The sequence below is a fragment of the Pseudophryne corroboree genome, chromosome 1 (genome assembly GCF_028390025.1).
Source record: "Pseudophryne corroboree isolate aPseCor3 chromosome 1, aPseCor3.hap2, whole genome shotgun sequence".
Lineage (NCBI taxonomy): Eukaryota > Metazoa > Chordata > Amphibia > Anura > Myobatrachidae > Pseudophryne > Pseudophryne corroboree.
Genome location: NC_086444.1, coordinates 1,167,132,733 through 1,167,157,338, shown reverse-complemented (window position 1 = coordinate 1,167,157,338; position 24,606 = coordinate 1,167,132,733).

The window sequence follows — 24,606 nt, the reverse complement described above, 5'->3', positions numbered from 1 at the left end:
ATAGCTTATCGTACAGGTAATACTATCTCTATTTGTGTTTTTCTTGATGGTCTATATACATGAGCTGTGTATTCATCTGTTTTTAAAGTATATGTTATGTTTTTAAATGTACTGTTTTTTTCACTTTCTATGGTATATCCCCTCTTCAGATGCCTGGGTACTCCTCATCCCTGCAATATGGAGCGTTATGTGACTGATCCGGGGGAGCTCCCTCAAGCCGCGCTAACTCTCACTGTGACGTAACCTGGCAACAAGCGCGGCTATCAATAGACGCGGGTTGCCATGACAACACATGGAGTATCGTGTACGGAAGGAGGAGTGTGCTGCACCCGGAAGGCGGTAATGACGTGTCCGGATACGGGAGGGAGGCCGAGACGCGATGGAGAGAGGTAAGGGTATTTAAGATTCACTTTAACACTGTATGGTGATGGTTATGCTGCTTGACAAAGGCAAATAAAGTGCCGAAACGTTGCAAAGCTTATGCTGCCTGCATTGTGATTTACTTCGGATGATTAAGCCCGCTGAGTGCCGTATGTTGGATTGACTTTTACACATTATGGAATGAGCACCGCGGCAGTATTACAGGAAGTGTGAGTGCCGGTTATACGAATTGTATATATATATATATATATATATATATATATAAATAGTGGGGAGTATAAGCGCTTAGAAGTGATGTAACAACTTTTCAAGGGAAAACAGAGTGAGGTGGGTATAATTAAAACCAATAGTACTTATCTGGTTTTACACAAATTTCCAACCGTGGTTGATCATTTTGGGATTCACATGTAAAGAAAGAATATAACAGAACATAGTGTGTACTGTTTCAACAGAGTAATTGTCGTATAGCAATATAGAGCAATCAATTTAGGGAACGTGCTTATTCCCAATTCTGTGAATTTGATAGCCCAGACATTTTAAACGTAAACAGATAACAGTTTAATATACAAGACATACAGATGGCTACACTAAAAACGTACAAGATAAAAGATATATTGAGGCTTATCTGTCCATCTAAAAGGGACTCAGCAGCAGACTGTCCCGATATAAAAAAAGCCAAAATGCATGCGTACAGATGTTTTAAAAGTTCAAAAGCTTATCTGTCCATTAGAGGAATTTCGGCATCAGCAGCATAGTCCCAACGCGTTTCGTCCGTTCAAGAGCCTGGACTTCTTCAAGGGGATATGACCAGTGTATCCATAATGCTCCCATTTTATACCATTCAAGTGGAAGTAGCACATGGTTAGTCTCTGACATCACTTCCTGTTGTGATGTGTACAGTGGTCACAGAATTTGAGACAAAAAGATGTATTGCTAAATAGCTATAAGCTAGATTTATAATACAGAAGGCAGAGATGTGTAAAAATAGTGCCAATTCAAGTGCAGGGTGATTAAAATACGTGACAGACTTTGTCTGTGAGATCCGGCGGCGGTGGAACGCAATTTGGAACGCACCGCCGTCTAGATGTGCCGTGGAACGCATCGCCAACTTTGATGCGTCACTTCCGCCGCTAGAAATGATGGGTGGAACGCACCGCCATCTTGTTTGCGGAAGTGTCCGGAAAAAGCCCACTGGTGTATAGATATCACCAGCGCGATGTATGATAAACATATTAATCAAAAACAGGGAGGTGAATACTGACAACTTAAATTAATAAGTGAATGTGTGACCTAAAAACGAGTTAAAAAACGAGTTAAAAACGAGTGGAACGCACCGCTATTTTTCAATATGAGTGTGACGCCCCACCATTTTGGAAGTGGGAAGCAGAGGTTGCTTAAGGGAAAAGGGTGCAGAATAAGAAATAAGGTGATTGTGATGTAGTTTATAGATGAAGTAAAAGCGTTTTAATTATGAAGAAGTATAACATCATCTAAGTTGTTGGAGGGAGGATAATTAGAACCAGCTTTGGGTTGAATTTTCGGTTGTCTTTATGGTGGTTTAATCGTATGTAAATTGCGACTGAAAAATAGAAAAAGAGAAAGAAACGGGGAACAGGACAATAATATTAGTCCAGTTGAAAATGGCAAATGATCTTAGAAGATTAAAAAATATATAAAATATATATTGATTTATTTTATTTTATTTTCGATAAATAAATAAATAAGGGTGAGAAAGTGACTGTGTTCCCTAAGGAAAAAATGTGAAATATTAAAAATGAGCAGCATTAAAGGAATGGAGCAATTTCAAAAGCTTCGTTAAGTCCATGTGGCGACAATGTTTGAAGTTCATAAATCCAAAACATCTCCCTTTTGGAGAGCTTATTCAATATATCTCCACCTCTATCATTAAGTTTAACGCATTCAATGGCTTTAAAGTTGATTTCTTCAGGATTTGATTTATGTTTTTCTGTGAAGTGTCTGGATACTGTGTGGTTATCGACCTTATTTTTAATATTTCTGATGTGTTCCTGTATTCGTAGCTTAAGGATCCGCTTTGTTTTACCCACATACTTCAAACCACAGGTGCATTCTAGTAGATATATAATCATGGTGGAGTTGCAATTCAGAAAATCTTTTATTGTATACTCCTTTGTGTTGTTATGATTAAAGAACTTTTTCCTGTTCGGATGGAGAAATTTGCAGATATTACAGTTACCGCATTTATAGCATCCATTACATCTTCCGATGGTGTTTCTGGGATTTGATGATTTAATTGGCAAGTGGCTAGGAGCCAAAATGTCCTTCAGGTTGTTGGTTTTACGGAATACTATATCTGGTTTTGGGGGAAGAATTTCTTTGAGAATTGGATCAAGCAGAAGAATGTCCCAGTGTTTCCTGACTGATTGTTTAATTTTTTGTTCTTGATTACTAAACGTGGTGATAAATGGAGTGAAGTTTCGATCTTTCACTTGACTCTTTTTAGTGAAGAGTTCTTGTCGTGATGTGGTTGCTGTTTTTAACAGTGCTTTTTCTATCACAGCTTCGGGGTATTTTCTCTCTTTAAACCTGTCAGCATAGGTAGCTAACTGCTTATCGCAGTCTTGTTTGTTGCTGCAATTCCGTTTTATGCGATAAAATTGTGAATAGGGTATATTAGTTTTCCAATTTTTCGCGTGGCAGCTTTTGAAATGGAGGTAGCTGTTGGTGTCGACATTTTTGATGTGGTTACTGGTAACGATCTGTGGTCCGTTGTTTGACAATGTTAAGTCAAGATAATTGATTTTTTCACCGTTAGCTTCATGTGTAAATTTCAAGTTGTAGTTGTTACATTCCAATTTACCTAGAAATTCTTTAAACAGGTCAATGCCTCCTTCCCAGATGATTAGTATGTCGTCTATATATCTTTTATAGACTATAAGATTTTTGAGGAATTCATTGTTGTTGTAGATACAGTCTTCTTCCCATGATCCCATCAGCAAATTAGCAAAACTGGGCGCAAATGTAGTCCCCATTGCGGTTCTGCAGATTTGTAGAAAAAATGTTTTCTGGAAGATGAAATAATTATGGCTGAGTGTGAAATTCATCAGGTCACAGATTGCATTTTTATGGAGAGTTGAAATTTCAGGATCTCTATCCATAAATCTTCTGCATGATTCTATGCCTTTATCATGTTTGATGCAAGTGTACAGACTTTGTACGTCGATAGTAATCCAGACATATGACTCTTTCCATTCAATATTGGATACGATATTGATTACACTGCTGGTGTCTTTCAGAAATGAAGGTAACGATATGACGTATTTTTGTAAAAAGATGTCTATATATTAAGAGATATGACTGGTAAGTGAATCAATACCTGAAATTATTGGTCTTCCTGGTGGTTTGGTTAATGATTTGTGTATCTTGGGTAGATAGTAGAATGTAGGTATCACTGGATTTGTCATCAGAAGAAATTGATATTCATTCTTATCCAGAGTGTTATTATGGAAATAGTGTAGTAGGATTGGTCTTAATTCCTCAATAAAAGTACTCGTAGGATCCTTGGTGAGCTTTTTATAAGAAGATGTATCGTTCAAAAGGCGGTATGCTTCTTGTTCATAGGCATCCCTATCCAGGATGACAATACCTCCCCCTTTGTCTGCTTGTTTTATGATGATATTGGGATTCTCTTGTAATGTTTTCAAGGCTTCTTTCTCTTTATTCCTTAGATTGGAAAATTGGTATGATGTTAGATCCGTGTCGCATATGTCCTTTTTCACAAGTTCCTGAAAGACATTAATGTGGTTGCCCTTTGATTCTAAGGGGTAGAATTTGGACTTTCTTTTGAGTCCTGATTTAGATGGTTCTAGGTGTTCTGAATTCAATTCTTTTTTCGCAAAATGTCTTTTTAGAGTTAGTGATCTAGCAAATTTATTTAAATCAATGAACGTTTCAAATTTATTCATCTGTTTCGATGGGGCGAATTTAAGGCCTTTACTTAGAAGCGAAATTTCATCCTTCCCCAGTCTTTGGTTGGATAAGTTGAATATGCCTAGTTCGGCTATGTCTTTCACTATAGGAACCGTCTTTTGTGCAGTCTTTCTGCGTCCGCCCCGAGTGCCTCTTCTTCTTGTAGACCTCTTTTTAGGGGGAGTCTTTCCTTGAACCTCTCTCTGAAGAAGGTTTTCCTTACTGAAGAGGGATTTTCTGTGGCTGGGTCCGGAGATAAAAAATCGGAGTCACTGTTTGATTCACATCTTTGGAGTGCTGAAAATCTGTTGTTAGTATTCACATAAGTAAAATGCGGGGAATTTAACTTATCTCTAGCTTGATGTCCCTGTTGACCATATTGGTTTGGGCGGGGATTCCTTTTTTGATAAAAAGGGGTTGTTTTCCACTTTTTCATTCGTGGATCTTGAAAAACCGGAATAGTGGGGTGTTTCTTCTCTTTAAATCTGCTCCAATTTTGGATCCGGTTATTGATGTAGTCTTGTTTGTCTCTGAAGAATTTTTTCTGCTTGCCTTTAATTACTTCCTCCTCTATGTGTTCGAGTTTCTTAGTTAAGGTTGTATCGTTAGCTCTAAAATCGTCTTTGTCTTTATGGATGATGAGTTGTTCTTCTTTAAGGGTGAGATCTTCCTCGATCTTAGCCATGGTTTTCTTTTTTTTCAGTGATGATGAGTTTCATAAGATTGATGGAACAATTATGCAGTATCTCATCCCAATTTTTTATAAATTCCTGATTTTCTAGGCCAAAGGTAGGTCTTTTTAAGAGTCTTAGGCCCCTAGGGATCCTATTCACATTAATATACTGTTCAAGGCCTTTTATTTCCCACCATGTTTTTATTTCCCTGGTTAGTAATCTTTCTGCTTCCCAGAATAGGGAGTCAATATCAGAGGTAATAGGTGTGTCATTTCCATTATTGGAATTACCTTCATCAAAGATTTGATGACAGAGATCATTTCTTTTCTCGTGACCTCTATTTTTAAACATTATGAATATAGCACAAGTACTAGCTGCCTTTGGAAAATGACCAGAGTAAAAATAGAATAGCGGAGACCTAGGCGCTTCAGTACCAGTGTGCAATATTAGAAAGTTGTGAGTGACAATCCTTATCTCTTTTAAGAGTAGCTGCTCATAATACAGAATGTGTGTAGGGTATACACTTAATAACAGAAATAAATAGTGGGGAGTATAAGCGCTTAGAAGTGATGTAACAACTTTTCAAGGGAAAACAGAGTGAGGTGGGTATAATTAAAACCAATAGTACTTATCTGGTTTTACACAAATTTCCAACCGTGGTTGATCATTTTGGGATTCACATGTAAAGAAAGAATATAACAGAACATAGTGTGTACTGTTTCAACAGAGTAATTGTCGTATAGCAATATAGAGCAATCAATTTAGGGAACGTGCTTATTCCCAATTCTGTGAATTTGATAGCCCAGACATTTTAAACGTAAACAGATAACAGTTTAATATACAAGACATACAGATGGCTACACTAAAAACGTACAAGATAAAAGATATATTGAGGCTTATCTGTCCATCTAAAAGGGACTCAGCAGCAGACTGTCCCGATATAAAAAAAGCCAAAATGCATGCGTACAGATGTTTTAAAAGTTCAAAAGCTTATCTGTCCATTAGAGGAATTTCGGCATCAGCAGCATAGTCCCAACGCGTTTCGTCCGTTCAAGAGCCTGGACTTCTTCAAGGGGATATGACCAGTGTATCCATAATGCTCCCATTTTATACCATTCAAGTGGAAGTAGCACATGGTTAGTCTCTGACATCACTTCCTGTTGTGATGTGTACAGTGGTCACAGAATTTGAGACAAAAAGATGTATTGCTAAATAGCTATAAGCTAGATTTATAATACAGAAGGCAGAGATGTGTAAAAATAGTGCCAATTCAAGTGCAGGGTGATTAAAATACGTGACAGACTTTGTCTGTGAGATCCGGCGGCGGTGGAACGCAATTTGGAACGCACCGCCGTCTAGATGTGCCGTGGAACGCATCGCCAACTTTGATGCGTCACTTCCGCCGCTAGAAATGATGGGTGGAACGCACCGCCATCTTGTTTGCGGAAGTGTCCGGAAAAAGCCCACTGGTGTATAGATATCACCAGCGCGATGTATGATAAACATATTAATCAAAAACAGGGAGGTGAATACTGACAACTTAAATTAATAAGTGAATGTGTGACCTAAAAACGAGTTAAAAAACGAGTTAAAAACGAGTGGAACGCACCGCTATTTTTCAATATGAGTGTGACGCCCCACCATTTTGGAAGTGGGAAGCAGAGGTTGCTTAAGGGAAAAGGGTGCAGAATAAGAAATAAGGTGATTGTGATGTAGTTTATAGATGAAGTAAAAGCGTTTTAATTATGAAGAAGTATAACATCATCTAAGTTGTTGGAGGGAGGATAATTAGAACCAGCTTTGGTTTGAATTTTCGGTTCCACGGCACATCTAGACGGCGGTGCGTTCCAAATTGCGTTCCACCGCCGCCGGATCTCACAGACAAAGTCTGTCACGTATTTTAATCACCCTGCACTTGAATTGGCACTATTTTTACACATCTCTGCCTTCTGTATTATAAATCTAGCTTATAGCTATTTAGCAATACATCTTTTTGTCTCAAATTCTGTGACCACTGTACACATCACAACAGGAAGTGATGTCAGAGACTAACCATGTGCTACTTCCACTTGAATGGTATAAAATGGGAGCATTATGGATACACTGGTCATATCCCCTTGAAGAAGTCCAGGCTCTTGAACGGACGAAACGCGTTGGGACTATGCTGCTGATGCCGAAATTCCTCTAATGGACAGATAAGCTTTTGAACTTTTAAAACATCTGTACGCATGCATTTTGGCTTTTTTTATATCGGGACAGTCTGCTGCTGAGTCCCTTTTAGATGGACAGATAAGCCTCAATATATCTTTTATCTTGTACGTTTTTAGTGTAGCCATCTGTATGTCTTGTATATTAAACTGTTATCTGTTTACGTTTAAAATGTCTGGGCTATCAAATTCACAGAATTGGGAATAAGCACGTTCCCTAAATTGATTGCTCTATATTGCTATACGACAATTACTCTGTTGAAACAGTACACACTATGTTCTGTTATATTCTTTCTTTACATGTGAATCCCAAAATGATCAACCACGGTTGGAAATTTGTGTAAAACCAGATAAGTACTATTGGTTTTAATTATACCCACCTCACTCTGTTTTCCCTTGAAAAGTTGTTACATCACTTCTAAGCGCTTATACTCCCCACTATTTATTTCTGTTATTAAGTGTATACCCTACACACATTCTGTATTATGAGCAGCTACTCTTAAAAGAGATAAGGATTGTCACTCACAACTTTCTAATATTGCACACTGGTACTGAAGCGCCTAGGTCTCCGCTATTCTATATATATATATATACCCATCAAAAAAATCAGAGGCGGCACTCAGAGACTTGGAAAACAGTGAAAAGCTGTATTAGTGAGTTCAACGTTTCGGGGACCACCTCCCCGTCTTTAGGACAAACACAGAGTGACAATCGTGAACAATAAATACACACTTACCCCCCTCCTCTTCTGATTTCCCCGCCAGCGTCCGCCGCAGCCACGCCAGCCGCACTTCCTGTCCGGTGTACTGTGTATGACGTCTGGGACGGAAGTGACGTATCGTTGTTCCGTGGGCCGCGTAACCATGGCAACGCTGGAGGGGAAAGAGAAAAAGTGAACACTTAAACATCCCCTTAGTGTATTTCCAATAAAAACGTGCTTCTCATGCATGATTAAAACTGTGGCAGATAACAGCTAGCTGCCTTCTTAGGTTAAATTGAATTGTAATATATATTAAAAAAATAAGAATTTACTTACCGATAATTCTATTTCTCGTAGTCCGTAGTGGATGCTGGGGACTCTGTCAGGACCATGGGGAATAGCGGCTCCGCAGGAGACAGGGCACAAAAGTAAAAGCTTTAGGATCAGGTGGTGTGCACTGGCTCCTCCCCCTATGACCCTCCTCCAAGCCTCAGTTAGGATACTGTGCCCGGACGAGCGTACACAATAAGGAAGGATTTTGAATCCCGGGTAAGACTCATACCAGCCACACCAATCACACTGTACAACCTGTGATCTGAACCCAGTTAACAGCATGATAACAGCGGAGCCTCTGAAAAGATGGCTCACAACAATAATAACCAGATTTTTGTAACAATAACTATGTACAAGTATTGCAGACAATCCGCACTTGGGATGGGCGCCCAGCATCCACTACGGACTACGAGAAATAGAATTATCGGTAAGTAAATTCTTATTTTCTCTGACGTCCTAAGTGGATGCTGGGGACTCCGTCAGGACCATGGGGATTATACCAAAGCTCCCAAACGGGCGGGAGAGTGCGGATGACTGCAGCACCGAATGAGAGAACTCCAGGTCCTCCTCAGCCAGGGTGTGCCACTGACCAAGTAGCAGCTCGGCAAAGTTGTAAAGCCGAGACCCCTCGGGCAGCCGCCCAAGATGAGCCCACCTTCCTTGTGGAATGGGCATTTACATATTTTGGCTTTGGCAGGCCTGCCACAGAATGTGCAAGCTGAATTGTACTACACATCCAACTAGCAATCGTCTGCTTAGAAGCAAGAGCACCCAGTTTTTTGGGTGCCTACAGGATAACAGCAAGTCAGTTTTCCTGACTCCAGCCGTCCTGGAACCTATATTTTCAGGGCCCTGACAACATCTAGCAACCTGGAGTCCTCCAAGTCCCTAGTAGCCGCAGGTACCACAATAAGCTGGTGCAGGTGAAACGCTGACACCACCTTAGGGAGAAACTGGGGACGAGTCCGCAGCTCTGCCCTGTCCGAATGGACAATCAGATATGGGCTTTGTGAGACAAAGCCGCCAATTCTGACACTCGCCTGGCCGAGGCCAGGGCCAACAGCATGGTCACTTTCCATGTGAGATATTTCAAATCCACAGATTTGAGCGGTTTAAACCAATGTGATTTGAGGAATCCCAGAACTACGTTGAGATCCCACAGTGCCACTGGAGGCACAAAAGGGGGTTGTATATGCAGTACTCCCTTGACAAACTTCTGGACTTCAGGAACTGAAGCCAATTTTTTCTGGAAGAAAATTGACAGGGCCGAAATTTGAACCTTAATGGACCCCAATTTGAGGCCCATAGACACTCCTGTTTGCAGGAAATGCAGGAATCGACCGAGTTGAAATTTCTTCGTGGGGCCTTCCTGGCCTCACACCACGCAACATATTTTCGCCACATGTGGTGATAATGTTGTGCGGTCACCTCCTTCCTGGCTTTGACCAGGGTAGGAATGACCTCTTCCGGAATGCCTTTTTCCCTTAGGATCCGGCGTTCCACCGCCATGCCGTCAAACGCAGCCGCGGTAAGTCTTGGAACAGACATGGTACTTGCTGAAGCAAGTCCCTTCTTAGCGGCAGAGGCCATGAGTCCTCTGTGAGCATTTCTTGAAGTTCCAGGTACCAAGTCCTTCTTGGCCAATCCGGAGCCACGAGTATAGTTCTTACTCCTCTACGTCTTATAATTCTCAGTACCTTGGGTATGAGAAGCAGAGGAGGGAACACATACACCGACTGGTACACCCACGGTGTTACCAGAACGTCCACAGCTATTGCCTGAGGGTCTCTTGACCTGGCGCAATACCTGTCCAGTTTTTTGTTCAGGCTGGACGCCATCATGTCCACCTTTGGTCTTTCCCAACGGTTCACAATCATGTGGAAGACTTCCCGATGAAGTCCCCACTCTCCCGGGTGGAGGTCGTGCCTGCTGAGGAAGTCTGCTTCCCAGTTGTCCACTCCCGGAATGAACACTGCTGACAGTGTTATCACATGATTTTCCGCCCAGCGAAGAATCCTTGCAGTTTCTGCCATTGCCCTCCTGCTTCTTGTGCCGCCCTGTCTGTTTACGTGGGCGACTGCCGTGATGTTGTCCCACTGGATCAATACCGGCTGACCTTGAAGCAGAGGTCTTGCTAAGCTTAGAGCATTGTAAATTGCCCTTAGCTCCAGTATATTTATGTGGAGAGAAGTCTCCAGACTATATCACACTCCCTGGAAATTTTTTCCCTGTGTGACTGCTCCCCAGCCTCTCAGGCTGGCATCCGTGGTCACCAGGACCCAGTCCTGAATGCCGAATCTGCGGCCCTTTAATAGATGAGCACTCTGCAGCCACCGCAGAAGAAACACCCTTGTCCTTGGAGACAGGGTTATCCGCTGATGCATCTGAAGATGCGATCCGGACCATTTTTCCAGCAGATCCCACTGAAAAGTTCTTGCGTGAAATCTGCCGAATGGAATCGCTTCGTAAGAAGCCACCATTTTTCCCAGGACCCTTGTGCAATGATGCACTGACACTTTTCCTGGTTTTAGGAGGTTCCTGACTAGCTCGGATAACTCCCTGGCTTTCTTCTCCGGGAGAAACACCCTTTTCTGGACTGTGTCCAGAATCATCCCTAGGAACAGCAGACGTGTCGTCGGAAACAGCTGCGATTTTGGAATATTTAGAATCCACCCGTGCTGTCGTAGAACTACTTGAGATAGTGCTACTCCGACCTCCAACTGTTCTCTGGACCTTGCCCTTATCAGGAGATCGTCCATTTTCTTTGAAGAAGAATCATCATTTCGGCCATTACCTTGGTAAAGACCCGGGGTGCCGTGGACAATCCAAACGGCAGCGTCTGAAACTGATAGTGACAGTTCTGTACCACGAACCTGGGGTACCCTTGGTGAGAAGGGCAAATTGGGACATGGAGGTAAGCATGCCTGATGTCCAGGGACACCATATAGTCCCCTTCTTCCTGGTTCGCTATCACTGCTCTGAGTGACTCCATCTTGATTTGAACCTTTGTATGTAAGTGTTCAAATATTTCAGATTTAGAATAGGTCTCACCGAGCCGTCTGGCTTCAGTACCACAATATAGTGTGGAATAATACCCCTTTCCTTGTTGTAGGAGGGGTACTTTGATTATCACCTGCTGGGAATACAGCTTGTGAATTGTTTCCAATACTGCCTCCCTGTCGGAGGGAGACGTTGGTAAAGCAGACTTCAGGAACCTGCGAGGGGGAGACGTCTCGAATTTCCAATCTGTACCCCTGGGATACTACTTGTAGGCTCCAGGGGTCCACTTGCGAGTGAGCCTACTGCGTGCTGAAACTCTTGAGACGACCCCCCACCGCACCTGAGTCCGCTTGTACGGCCCCAGCGTCATGCTGAGGACTTGGTAGAAGCGGTGGAGGGCTTCTGTTCCTGGGAATGGGCTGCCTGCTGCAGTCTTCTTCCCTTTCCTCGATCCCTGGGCAGATATGACTGGCCTTTTGCCCGCTTGCCCTTATGGGGACGAAAGGACTGAGGCTGAAAAGACGGTGTCTTTTTCTGCTGAGATGTGACTTGGGGTAAAAAAGGTGGATTTTCCAGCTGTTGCCGTGGCCACCAGGTCCGATGGACCGACCCCAAATAACTCCTCCCCTTTATACGGCAATACTTCCATGTGCCGTTTGGAATCTGCATCACCTGACCAGACCACTGTCGTGTCCATAAACATCTTCTGACAGATATGGACATCGCACTTACTCTTGATGCCAGAGTGCAAATATTCCTCTGTGCATCTCGCATATATAGAAATGCATCCTTTAAATGCTCTATAGTCAATAAAATACTGTCCCTGTCGAGGGAGAGTTTGCCAGCACACACCAAAACGCTATAATTATACAGGGACAACCTTTATATAAGTGTTTTCCCTTATAGCATCTTAATATATAATCATATCGCCAAATAAGTGCCCCCCCTCTCTGTTTTAACCCTGTTTCTGTAGTGCAGTGCAGGGGAGAGCCTGGGAGCCTTCCCACCAGCCGTTCTGTGAGGGAAAATGGCGCTGTGTGCTGAGGAGAATAGGCCCCGCCCCCTTTTCGGTGGGCTTCTTCTCCCGTTTTTCTGACAACCTGGCAGGGGTTAAATACATCCATATAGCCCCAGAGGCTATATGTGATGTATTTTTAGCCAGTATAGGTACTTTCATTGCTGCCCAGGGCGCCCCCCCCCAGCGCCCTGCACCCTCAGTGACCGTTGGTGTGAAGTGTGCTGAGAGCAATGGCGCACAGCTGCAGTGCTGTGCGCTACCTCATGAAGACTGAGAAGTCTTCAGCCGCCGATTTCTGGACCTCTTCTCTCTTCAGCATCTGCAAGGGGGTCGGCGGCGCGGCTCCGGTGACCCATCCAGGCTGTACCTGTGATCGTCCCTCTGGAGCTAGTGTCCAGTAGCCTAAGAAGCCAATCCATCCTGCACGCAGGTGAGTTCACTTCTTCTCCCCTAAGTCCCTCGTTGCAGTGAGCCTGTTGCCAGCAGGACTCACTGAAAATAAAAAACCTAATAAAACTTTTACTCTAAGCAGCTCTTTAGGAGAGCCACCTAGATTGCACCCTTCTCGGCCGGGCACAAAAACCTAACTGAGGCTTGGAGGAGGGTCATAGGGGGAGGAGCCAGTGCACACCACCTGATCCTAAAGCTTTTACTTTTGTGCCCTGTCTCCTGCGGAGCCGCTATTCCCCATGGTCCTGACGGAGTCCCCAGCATCCACTTAGGACGTCAGAGAAATACATTTAAAACTTACATTTGATAAAAAATACATTTCCTCTAAAGATCATGAGAAGCATGCATGAGAAGCACATTTTTATTGGAAATACACTAAGGGGATGTTTAAGTGTTCACTTTTTCTCTTTCCCCTCCAGCGTTGCCATGGTTACGCGGCCCACGGAACAATGATACGTCACTTCCGTCCCAGACGTCATACACAGTACACCGGACAGGAAGTGCGGCTGGCGTGGCTGCGGCGCACGCTGGCGGGGAAATCAGAAGAGGAGGGGGGTAAGTGTGTATTTATTGTTCACGATTGTCACTGTGTGTTTGTCCTGAAGACGGGGAGGTGGTCCCCGAAACGTTGACCTCACTAATACAGCTTTTCACTGTTTTCCAAGTCTCTGAGTGCCGCCTCTGATTTTTTTGATGGGTACATGTCAGGGATAGGATCCCTGGGGAAGGCACCGGAGCGAGGTACACCCTGAGGGGGACGACTGGAGTGCCGGAGTTTTTCGTTTACATATATATATATATATATATATATATATATAGCAGAGTGAAAAAGATCCGGCACTCGAAGGACTTGCTATGGAGCAAAAAGCTGGTTTGAATAACAAGCTGACAGCGCAGCTTCAATGAGTCAACGTTTCATTTATTTTCATAAATTTCGTCAGGACAAGAATAACTTACAAAACAAACACTCTTACCTTATATAGCCCACCACACAAACCATCCTGCACGCTGTGTGTGCTTCCTGGACGGGGTTCGATGACGTCACCCCGGGGCGACGCGCGCTCTCCAGCGCCGTTTCCATAGTTACCCGCCGGAGGCATTCATAGCGCTGCAATAACAAAGAACAATCACCTTGAAAAGTGTGTAAACAATGTGAAAAACTCCAAGTGTGAAAAAAGCTACTGCTAGAAGTGATATAAGGGCAGGGCATGCATTAAAATAAGAATTTACTTACCGATAATTCTATTTCTCGGAGTCCGTAGTGGATGCTGGGGTTCCTGAAAGGACCATGGGGAATAGCGGCTCCGCAGGAGACAGGGCACAAAAAGTAAAGCTTTAGGATCAGGTGGTGTGCACTGGCTCCTCCCCCTATGACCCTCCTCCAAGCCTCAGTTAGGATACTGTGCCCGGACGAGCGTACACAATAAGGAAGGATTTTGAATCCCGGGTAAGACTCATACCAGCCACACCAATCACACTGTACAACCTGTGATCTGAACCCAGTTAACAGTATGATAACAGCGGAGCCTCTGAAAAGATGGCTCACAACAATAATAACCCGATTTTTGTAACTATGTACAAGTAATGCAGATAATCCGCACTTGGGATGGGCGCCCAGCATCCACTACGGACTCCGAGAAATAGAATTATCGGTAAGTAAATTCTTATTTTCTCTATCGTCCTAGTGGATGCTGGGGTTCCTGAAAGGACCATGGGGATTATACCAAAGCTCCCAAACGGGCGGGAGAGTGCGGATGACTCTGCAGCACCGAATGAGAGAACTCCAGGTCCTCCTTAGCCAGGGTATCAAATTTGTAGGATTTTACAAGCGTGTTTGCCCCTGACTAAATAGCCGCTCGGCAAAGTTGTAAAGCCGAGACCCCTCGGGCAGCCGCCCAAGATGAGCCCACCTTCCTTGTGGAATGGGCATTTACATATTTTGGCTGTGGCAGGCCTGCCACAGAATGTGCAAGCTGAATTGTATTACACATCCAACTAGCAATAGTCTGCTTAGAAGCAAGAGCACCCAGTTTGTTGGGTGCATACAGGATAACAGCAAGTCAGTTTTCCTGACTCCAGCCGTCCTGGAACCTATACTTTCAGGGCCCTGACAACATCCAGCAACTTGGAGTCCTCCAAGTCCCTAGTAGGCGCAAGGCACCACAATAAGCTGGTTCAGGTGAAACACTGACACCACCTTAGGGAGAGAACTGGGGACGAGTCCGCAGCTCTGCCCTGTCCGAATGGACAAACAGATATGGGCTTTTTTGAGAAAAAACCCACCAATTTGACACTCGCCTGGCCCAGGCCAGGGCCAAGAGCATGGTCACTTTTCATGTGAGATGCTTCAAATCCACAGATTTGACTGGTTTTAAACCAATGTGATTTGAGGAATCCCAGAACTACGTTGAGATCCCACAGTGCCACTGGAGGCACAAAAGGGGGTTGTATATGCAATACTCCCTTGACAAACTTCTGGACTTCAGGAACTGAAGCCAATTCTTTCTGGAAGAAAATAGACAGGGCCGAAATTTGAACCTTAATGGGCCCCAATTTGAGGCCCATAGACACTCCTGTTTGCAGGAAATGCAGGAATCGACCGAGTTGAAATTTCTTCGTGGGGCCTTCCTGGCCTCACACCACGCAACATATTTTCGCCACATGTGGTGATAATGTTGTGCGGTCACCTCCTTCCTGGCTTTGACCAGGGTAGGAATGACCTCTTCCGGAATGCCTTTTTCCCTTAGGATCCGGCGTTCCACCGCCATGCCGTCAAACGCAGCTGCGGTAAGTCTTGGAACAGACATGGTACTTGCTGAAGCAAGTCCCTTCTTAGCGGCAGAGGCCATAAGTCCTCTGTGAGCATCTCTTGAAGTTCCGGGTACCAAGTCCTTCTTGGCCAATCCGGAGCCATGAGTATAGTTCTTACTCCTCTACGTCTTATAATTCTCAGTACCTTAGGTATGAGAAGCAGAGGAGGGAACACATACACCGACTGGTACACCCACGGTGTTACCAGAACGTCCACAGCTATTGCCTGAGGGTCTCTTGACCTGGCGCAATACCTGTCCCGCTTTTTGTTCAGACGGGACGCTTTTGCCATTGCCCTCCTGCTTCTTGTGCCGCCCTGTCTGTTTACGTGGGCGACTGCCGTGATGTTTTTCCCACTGGATCAATACCGGCTGACCTTGAAGCAGAGGTCTTGCTAAGCTTAGAGCATTATAAATTTACCCTTAGCTCCAGTATATTTATGTGGAGAAAAGTCTCCAGACTTGATCACACTCCCTGGAAATTTTTTCCTTGTGTGACTGCTCCCCAGCCTCTCGGGCTGGCCTCCGTGGTCACCAGCATCCAATCCTGAATGCCGAATCTGCGGCCCTCTAGAAGATGAGCACTCTGTAACCACCACAGGAGAGACACCCTTGTCCTTGGATATAGGGTTATCCGCTGATGCATCTGAAGATGCGATCCGGACCATTTGTCCAGCAGATCCCACTGAAAAGTTCTTGCGTGAAATCTGCCGAATGGAATTGCTTCGTAGGAAGCCACCATTTTTACCAGGACCCTTGTGCAATGATGCACTGACACTTTTCCTGGTTTTAGGAGGTTCTTGACTAGCTCGGATAACTCCCTGGCTTTCTCTTCCGGGAGAAACACCTTTTTCTGGACTGTGTCCAGAATCATCCCTAGGCACAGCAGACGTGTCGTCAGGATCAGCTGCGATTTTGGAATATTTAGAATCCATCCGTGCTGTTGTAGCAGTATCCGAGATAGTGCTACTCCGACCTCCAACTGTTCCCTGGACTTTGCCCTTATCAGGAGATCGTCCAAGTAAGGGGTAATTAAGACGCCTTTTCTTCGAAGAAGAATCATCATTTCGGCCATTACCTTGGTAAAGACCCGGGGTGCCGTGGACAATCCAAACGGCAGCGTCTGAAACTGACAGTGACAGTTCTATACCACGAACCTGAGGTACCCTTAGTGAGAAGGGCAAATTTGGGACATGGAGGTAAGCATCCCTGATGTCCCGGGACACTATATAGTCCCCTTCTTCCTGGTTCGTTATCACTGCTCTGAGTGACTCCATCTTGATTTGAACCTTTGTAAGTGTTCAAATTTTTTTAGATTTAGAATAGGTCTCACCTAGCCTTCTGGCTTCAGTACCACAATATAGTGTGGAATAATACCCCTTTCCTTGTTGTAGGAGGGGTAATTTGATTATCACCTGCTGGGAATACAGCTTGTGAATTTTTTCCCATACTGCCTCCTTGTCGGAGGGATACCTTGGTAAAGCAGACTTCAGGAGCCTGCGAGGGGGAAACGTTTCGACATTCCAATCTGTACCCCTGGGATACTACTTGTAGGATCCAGGGGTCCTGTACGGTCCCAGCGTCATGCTGAGAGCTTGGCAGAAGCGGTGGAAGGCTTCTGTTCCTGGGAATGGGCTGCCTGCTGCAGTCTTCTTCCCTTTCCTCTATCCCTGGGCAAATATGACTCTTATAGGGACGAAAGGACTGAGGCTGAAAAGACGGTGTCTTTTTCTGCAGAGATGTGACTTAGGGTAAAAACGGTGGATTTTCCAGCAGTTGCCGTGGCCACCAGGTCCGATGGACCGACCCCAAATAACTCCTCTTCCTTTATACGGCAATACACCTTTGTGCCGTTTGGAATCTGCATCACCTGACCACTGTCGTGTCCATAAACATCTTCTGGCAGATATGGACATCGCACTTACTCTTGATGCCAGAGTGCAAATATCCCTCTGTGCATCTCGCATATATAGAAATGCATCCTTTAAATGCTCTATAGTCAATAAAATACTGTCCCTGTCAAGGGTATCAATATTTTTAGTCAGGGAATCCGACCAAGCCACCCCAGCTCTGCACATCCAGGCTGAGGCGATCGCTGGTCGCAGTATAACACCAGTATGTGTGTATATACTTTTATATGATATTTTCCAGCCTCCTGTCAGCTGGCTCCTTGAGGACGGCCCTATCTATAGACGGTACCGCCACTTGTTTTGATAAGCGTGTGAGCGCCTTATCCACCCTAAGGGGTGTTTCCCAACGCGCCCTAACTTCTGGCGGGAAAGGGTATACCGCCAATAATTTTCTATCGGGGGGAACCCACGCATCATCACACACTTCATTTAATTTATCTGATTCAGGAAAAACTACAGGTAGTTTTTTCACATCCCACATAATACCCTCTTTTGTGGTACTTGTAGTATCAGAAATATGTAACACCTCCTTCATTGCCCTTAACGTGTGGCCCTAATAAGGAATACGTTTGTTTATTCACCGTCGACACTGGATTCAGTGTCCGTGTCTGTGTCGACCGACTAAGGTAAACGGGCGTTTTAAAACCCCTGACGGTGTTTTTGAGACGTCTGGACCGGTACTAATTGTTTGTCGGCCGTCTCATGTCGTCAACCGACCTTGCAGCGTGTTGACATTATCACGTAATTCCCTAAATAAGCCATCCATTCCGGTGTCGACTCCCTAGAGAGTGACATCACCATTACAGGCAATTGCTCCGCCTCCTCACCAACATCGTCCTCATACATGTCGACACACACGTACCGACACACAGCACACACACAGGGAATGCTCTGATAGAGGACAGGACCCACTAGCCCTTTGGAGAGACAGAGGGAGAGTTTGCCAGCACACACCAAAAAACGCTATAATTATATAGGGACAACCTTATATAAGTGTTTTCCCTTATAGCATCTTTTTATATATTTCTAACGCCAAATTAGTGCCCCCCCTCTCTGTTTTAACCCTGTTTCTGTAGTGCAGTGCAGGGGAGAGCCTGGGAGCCTTCCCTCCAGCCTTTCTGTGAGGGAAAATGGCGCTGTGTGCTGAGGAGATAGGCCCCGCCCCTTTTTCGGCGGGCTCGTCTCCCGCTCTTCAACGGATTCTGGCAGGGGTTAAATATCTCCATATAGCCCCCGGAGGCTATATGTGAGGTATTTTTTGCCAAAAAATAGGTTTACATTGCCTCCCAGGGCGCCCCCCTCCCAGCGCCCTGCACCCTCAGTGACTGCCGTGTGAAGTGTGCTGAGAGCAATGGCGCACAGCTGCAGTGCTGTGCGCTACCTTAAGAAGACTGAGGAGTCTTCTGCCGCCGATTCTGGACCTTCTTCTCTTTTCAGCATCTGCAAGGGGGCCGGCGGCGAGGCTCCGGTGACCATCCAGGCTGTACCTGTGATCGTCCCTCTGGAGCTAATGTCCAGTAGCCAAAGAAGCCAATCCATCCTGCACGCAGGTGAGTTCACTTCTTCTCCCCTAAGTCCCTCGTTGCAGTGATCCTGTTGCCAGCAGGACTCACTGTAAAATAAAAAACCTAAGCTAAACTTTTCTAAGCAGCTCTTTAGGAGAGCCACCTAGATTGCACCCTTCTCGGCCGGGCACAAAAATCTAACTGAGGCTTGGAGGAGGGTCATAGGGGGAGGAGCCAGTGCACACCACCTGATCCTAAAGCTTTACTTTTTGTGCCCTGTCTCCTGCGGAGCCGCTATTCCCCATGGTCCTTTCAGGAACCCCAGCATCCACTAGGACGATAGAGAAATGTATATACTGCGATTACAATGATATATTAGCATAAAAAGACATACATCCATTGGTAAATACTAATTTCTAGTGGCATAGAAAAAAAAGAACTAATTAGCTCTATAATAATTAATAGCCTGGTTTTATAATAAATACTCAGACACTATGAAAAAAACATTTGGCCTGTTGGGGGGGCATATACATGACTAGAGAAAACACCCCAAATTATTGGACTCATTGAGACCGTACGGTGAAAGTGTGCGGAGCTCAAAGATCCAACGGGCTTCCCTGCGTAATAACAAGGCACCCCGGTCACCACCACACACTACTGAGCCTCATTTTGACTTGTTTTAAGGACATTACATCAAAGTTGGATCAGCCTGTAGTGTGTTTTTCCACTTTAATTTTGAGTGTGACTCCAAATCCAGACCTCCATGGGTTAATAAATTAGATTTCCATTTATAATTTTTGTGTGATTTTGTTGTCAGCACATTAAACTATGTAAAGAACAAAGTATTTAATAAGAATATTTAATTCATTCAGATCTAGGATGTGTTATTTTAGTGTTCCTTCTATTTTTTTGAGCAGTGTATGTATATATATATATATATATATATATATATATATATATATATATATATAGGATCAAATTGTTCGTCACTCAGATTAATGTGAATCGACTTGGCCAGGTGCCTTTCCTTCCTGGTTTGGATATTTGGTATGTATCACTGGACAGCACTCCGGAGCCACCAACCCAAATGAAACACAGTAGGGGTCCGATGCGGGTCCGTGCTGATGATGTCATCAGACCCTGGAGCGGGAGGTTTGGCGGGACTTCACGAGCGAGCACACAGGGTGGTATGTCTATATATTCTGTTTTGGTTGTTATATACTTAGTTCTTGATAAAAGGGACACAATGTCTGAAACGTTGACCATCACACCGTGACTACTGTGTTTCATTTGGGTTGGTGGTTCCGGAGTGCCGTCCAGTAATACATAATAAATATATATATATATATATATATATATATATACATACATGTGTATGTGTGTATATATATATATATATAATAGTTAAGCAGTGCACTACTCCTGTTATGAGCCACGGCTCATTCCTGTTTTGCATTTTGGTTATGTATTTTATGTTATACTTCTGTTTATGTTCCCCGTGGGTGTCATGGGGTGTTCGGAGCTCACCCTTAAGGAGAGGGTACTGTTATGAACCACAGGTAGTGGTTCATTCCTATTTTATGTTTATAGTTGTCTTGCAGGCCAGGATTTCCCTTGCTCTGGTTTAAGAAGACTCTTGTTTGCTGCCGGTGGTGAGTCTGTGTAATTGCAGCTTGTTCCCATGTGTTCAGCCTCACCTGTCTGTTACTTGCACCTCTCAGTTGTGCAGCAGGGCAGCTGCACGACATAATTAATTAGGACTCTCTGTTATATTCTGGCTCAGTGCAATACACAGAGGCTGGTGATAGTTCCAGAGTTCTTGAGTTCTGAGCTAGTCCCTGCCAGTTCCTGAGCTCCTGTCTAGCAGTGTCTGTCTAGCTGCTTCCAGTGTCTGATCCCGTGTCCTGCCGTGAAGCGTTCCTGTCCACAAGTCCTGTGGCTTTGTCTGTGCCTGGTCGAGTATCTGGCTTCTTGGTGTCCACCGGTCTGTCGTTTGGGATTCTGCCTGTCCTCCGGTTCTGAGAGCCTGTGTCGGCTACATTGGGGGTTCCTGTCCGTTTGCCAGTATTTGTACCGGTTCCGTGAGTAGCGGCTTTGCCGCGTCCGTCGGCCTAGGCCGCTGTATTCTTTGGTTTTATTTGTTACTGTTTTGCAGAGGGTTCTGCATATGCTGTCACCGCCGGTACACAACAGTATTGTGTCGGCGTGTGGACAGCATTTCCTTTGTTGTTCTTTTCCTTTGGCGGCGTGCCGCACATATACTTAGTTTTAGGGTTGTTTGTAGCCCCTAGCCTTCTGTTTGCTTTGGTTAGAGGTCCCCTTGTTATTATCCTGTCTCGGTTCACACCTTGTCTTACTCTAAGACCTGGGGGCATCGGAGTTGGGCAGACCTAATCCGCCCTTCAAACGCGGCTGCCGTGGGCCCAAGAAACCATAGTCACTCAGGCGTGAACTGACCACACGGGTGAAACAATGGAGGTAGGGTGCTAGGGGCTATTTCCACACCACACCTTATTTCAGCATCACGTTCTGGTGCTCTGGACTCACTACGCAACATCTCCCTTGTTCTGTGCACCAGGAACCTAACATTATCACCAGCCATACAACAAAAAAGAAACAAAGCTAAATAGTAGTTTTTTTCTTTTTTGGTCCAGTGTCTTGTCTAGAATTCAGTGTGCAGAATCCAGTCCGGTGTTTAGAATCCAGTCCTGTCTAGAATTCAGTGTGCAGAATCCAGTCCGGTGTTTAGAATCCAGTCCTGTCTAGAATTCAGTGTGCAGAATCCAGTCCGGTGTTTAGAATCCAGTCCTGTCTAGAATTCAGTATGCAGAATCCAGTCCGGTGTGCAGAATCCAGTCCTGTCTAGAATTCATTGTGCAGAATCCAGTCCGGTGTGCAGAATCCAGTCTGGTGTGCAGAATCCAGTCTTGTCTTGTCTTGTCTAGTTTAAAAAAAAGTCCAGTCTTGTCTAGTCTAGTTTAGTCTTGTCTTGTCTAGTTTAAAATCCTCCTATGCCAACTATGCAAGCCCTGCAGGCGTCTCTCTCAGCCCTGAACTCTGCTTTCAGTGCTTTGAAACCTGAGCGACTGGAAGTTTTGCAGCAATCCTTAAAGCAACTGAAAAACCTTCTGACTAAAATTTTGCTTATCTTGCCAGAAGTCGTTGAGAGTTCATCTACCTCTAAAGAGACTCTTGCTCACAAAATGGTGACAAGAGAATCCTCAGGTTCAGTTGGAGAGAAAAAGTTTAAAAGTTTTCTGCGGCCCAGGCTCTCAGAAGAGGAGCGTCTGCGTCGCAGAAACTTAAATTTATGCCTATATTGTGGGGGTTTAGGCCACTATCTGCAGACCTGTGAGTTGTGCAAGCCAAAGTGTGGCGACAAGTCCTGCCCTCTGGCCAAGTTGAGTCAGGATACAAGACCTACTCCTGTCTCTACTGTGGCAGAGGTACTTGTCACACAACCCACACTAAAAAGCACTCTGTCCTATAATTGGGGTCCTTGGGCTAGGGAGCCCCATTATAGATTCAGGAACCAGAGGAGAATGTTTCTCTCCTCTCTTTATTTTCCTGTTGAAGCAGAGTTGCAAACCTCTGGAGCGGTACCCGATGCCCAGAGTCCTGGAGCGGTACCCGATGCCCAGAGTCCTGGAGCGGTACCCGATGCCCAGAGTCCTGGAGCGGTACCCGATGCCCAGAGTCATAGAGGTACATCGAATATTATAGCTCAGGTGTCAGTGCCAGAAGGGATCTCAGAAGCTGTTACCCCAGGTAGGGACTTGAAAAGCGCAACTCCAGAGAAGGTGTCTTAAACCATAGTTCTAGAAGGGAACTCGAGAAGCAAAACCCCAGAAGGGATCTTTGAAGTAATATCCCCAAGTGGGGTCTCGAGAGACACAGCCCCAGAGAAGGGTCTAGAAGTCGCTTCCCCAGGAAAGGACCCAAGAGGCATAGCGTTAGTGGAGGTTCTGAAGGTTATAGCTTCAGCAAAAGTCCCGGAAGTCATTGTCCCGGGAGAAGTTTCGATAATTATCGACTCAGAGAGGGAGGCTGACGGCCCGGTCCCAGAGAGGGAGGCTGACGGCCCGGTCCCAGAGAGGGAGGCTGACGGCCCGGTCCCAGTAAAAGAATACGAGGTGCTGACCCCAGCGGGGTTCCCGAAGGCCACCGCCCCAGTGGGGTTCCCGAAGGCCACTGCCCTAGGTGGGGATCCGAGGGCCACTGCCCCAGGTGGGGATCCGAGGGCCACTGCCCCAGGTGGGGTTCCAAGGGACACTACCCCAGGTGGGGTTCCAAGGGCCACTGCCCCAGGTGGGGTTCCAAGGGCCACTGCCCCAGGTGGGGTTCAGAAAGTCACTGCCCCTGGTGGGTTTCATAAAGTCACAGCCTCGAGTAAGGTCAATTGTGACCAGGTCCTAGCAAAGCACTCTAGTCAGTCAGATGGGAAGGAAGCAGATCCTGACTCTGTTGATATCTCAACATCTATAATCTTTGATTGGGACTTAGTCCAATTTCTGGCGCTTTACAAACACTATTACACCATTTTGTTGTCTAGACCATTTCTGGGCATCACTTCAGAGAACCTTGTGCTCTATCTGATATATTCCTTTAGAGGAGAGCCTTTTGAGTGGGCGTCCAGCTTAATGAAAGCTGAAGATCCCATTCTTCAGGATCCCCCGGAATTCAGTGATGCAGTTATTAAGAGATATGGTTCCAAAGAAATTGGTTCAGGTTCCTCTAGGTCACCCATCTTATATGCTGAGAGTCCACCGTATACTGTAAACTCGGCACAAAAATCACAGCCTATTACCATTGCTACTGGATGTGCTTTCCTGTCTTCTCCCTACAGGAAATCTTCTAAAGTTTCAGTACCTAGGGGAATGGAACCAATCTATGGTCTGTTCTCAGATTCTGAAACTGATAAGGTTTCTTATATGCTGGGGCACTCTGGTAGGAGAGGGAAGAAGCATCTGATTGCTCGACCTATATGTTTTGAAGATTTTTTTGAGAGGTTTCTTCCTTTCCTGGTGTCGCCAAGCAAGCACAGGGTAAAAAGAAGAAAAATAAAAATAAATATTGCTGACTCTTGCCTTGTGGTGTGTATATAAAAAAAAAAAGTTTTTTTTTTCCTTGTCTTGTGTCCAGTGGCCACCGTCAGGGGGGGGGGGGCACTGTTACAAGCTGTTGCCACAGCTTGTTTCTGTTTTCTTGCCTGTTAGACCAGTGTGTCAGGTTTTTTTTTTTGTATCCCTTCTTTTGGAAAGGCTGAATTTTGGGGTCCGTTGACCCCTCCTCAAGGGGGGGGTACTGTTATGAGCCACGGCTGTGGCTCATTCCTGTTTTGCATTTTGGTTATGTATTTTATGTTATACTTCTGTTTATGTTCCCCGTGGGTGTCATGGGGTGTTCGGAGCTCACCCTTAAGGAGAGGGTACTGTTATGAACCACAGGTAGTGGTTCATTCCTATTTTATGTTTATAGTTGTCTTGCAGGCCAGGATTTCCCTTGCTCTGGTTTAAGAAGACTCTTGTTTGCTGCCGGTGGTGAGTCTGTGTAATTGCAGCTTGTTCCCATGTGTTCAGCCTCACCTGTCTGTTAATTGCACCTCTCAGTTGTGCAGCAGGGCAGCTGCATGACATAATTAATTAGGACTCTCTGTTATATTCTGGCTCA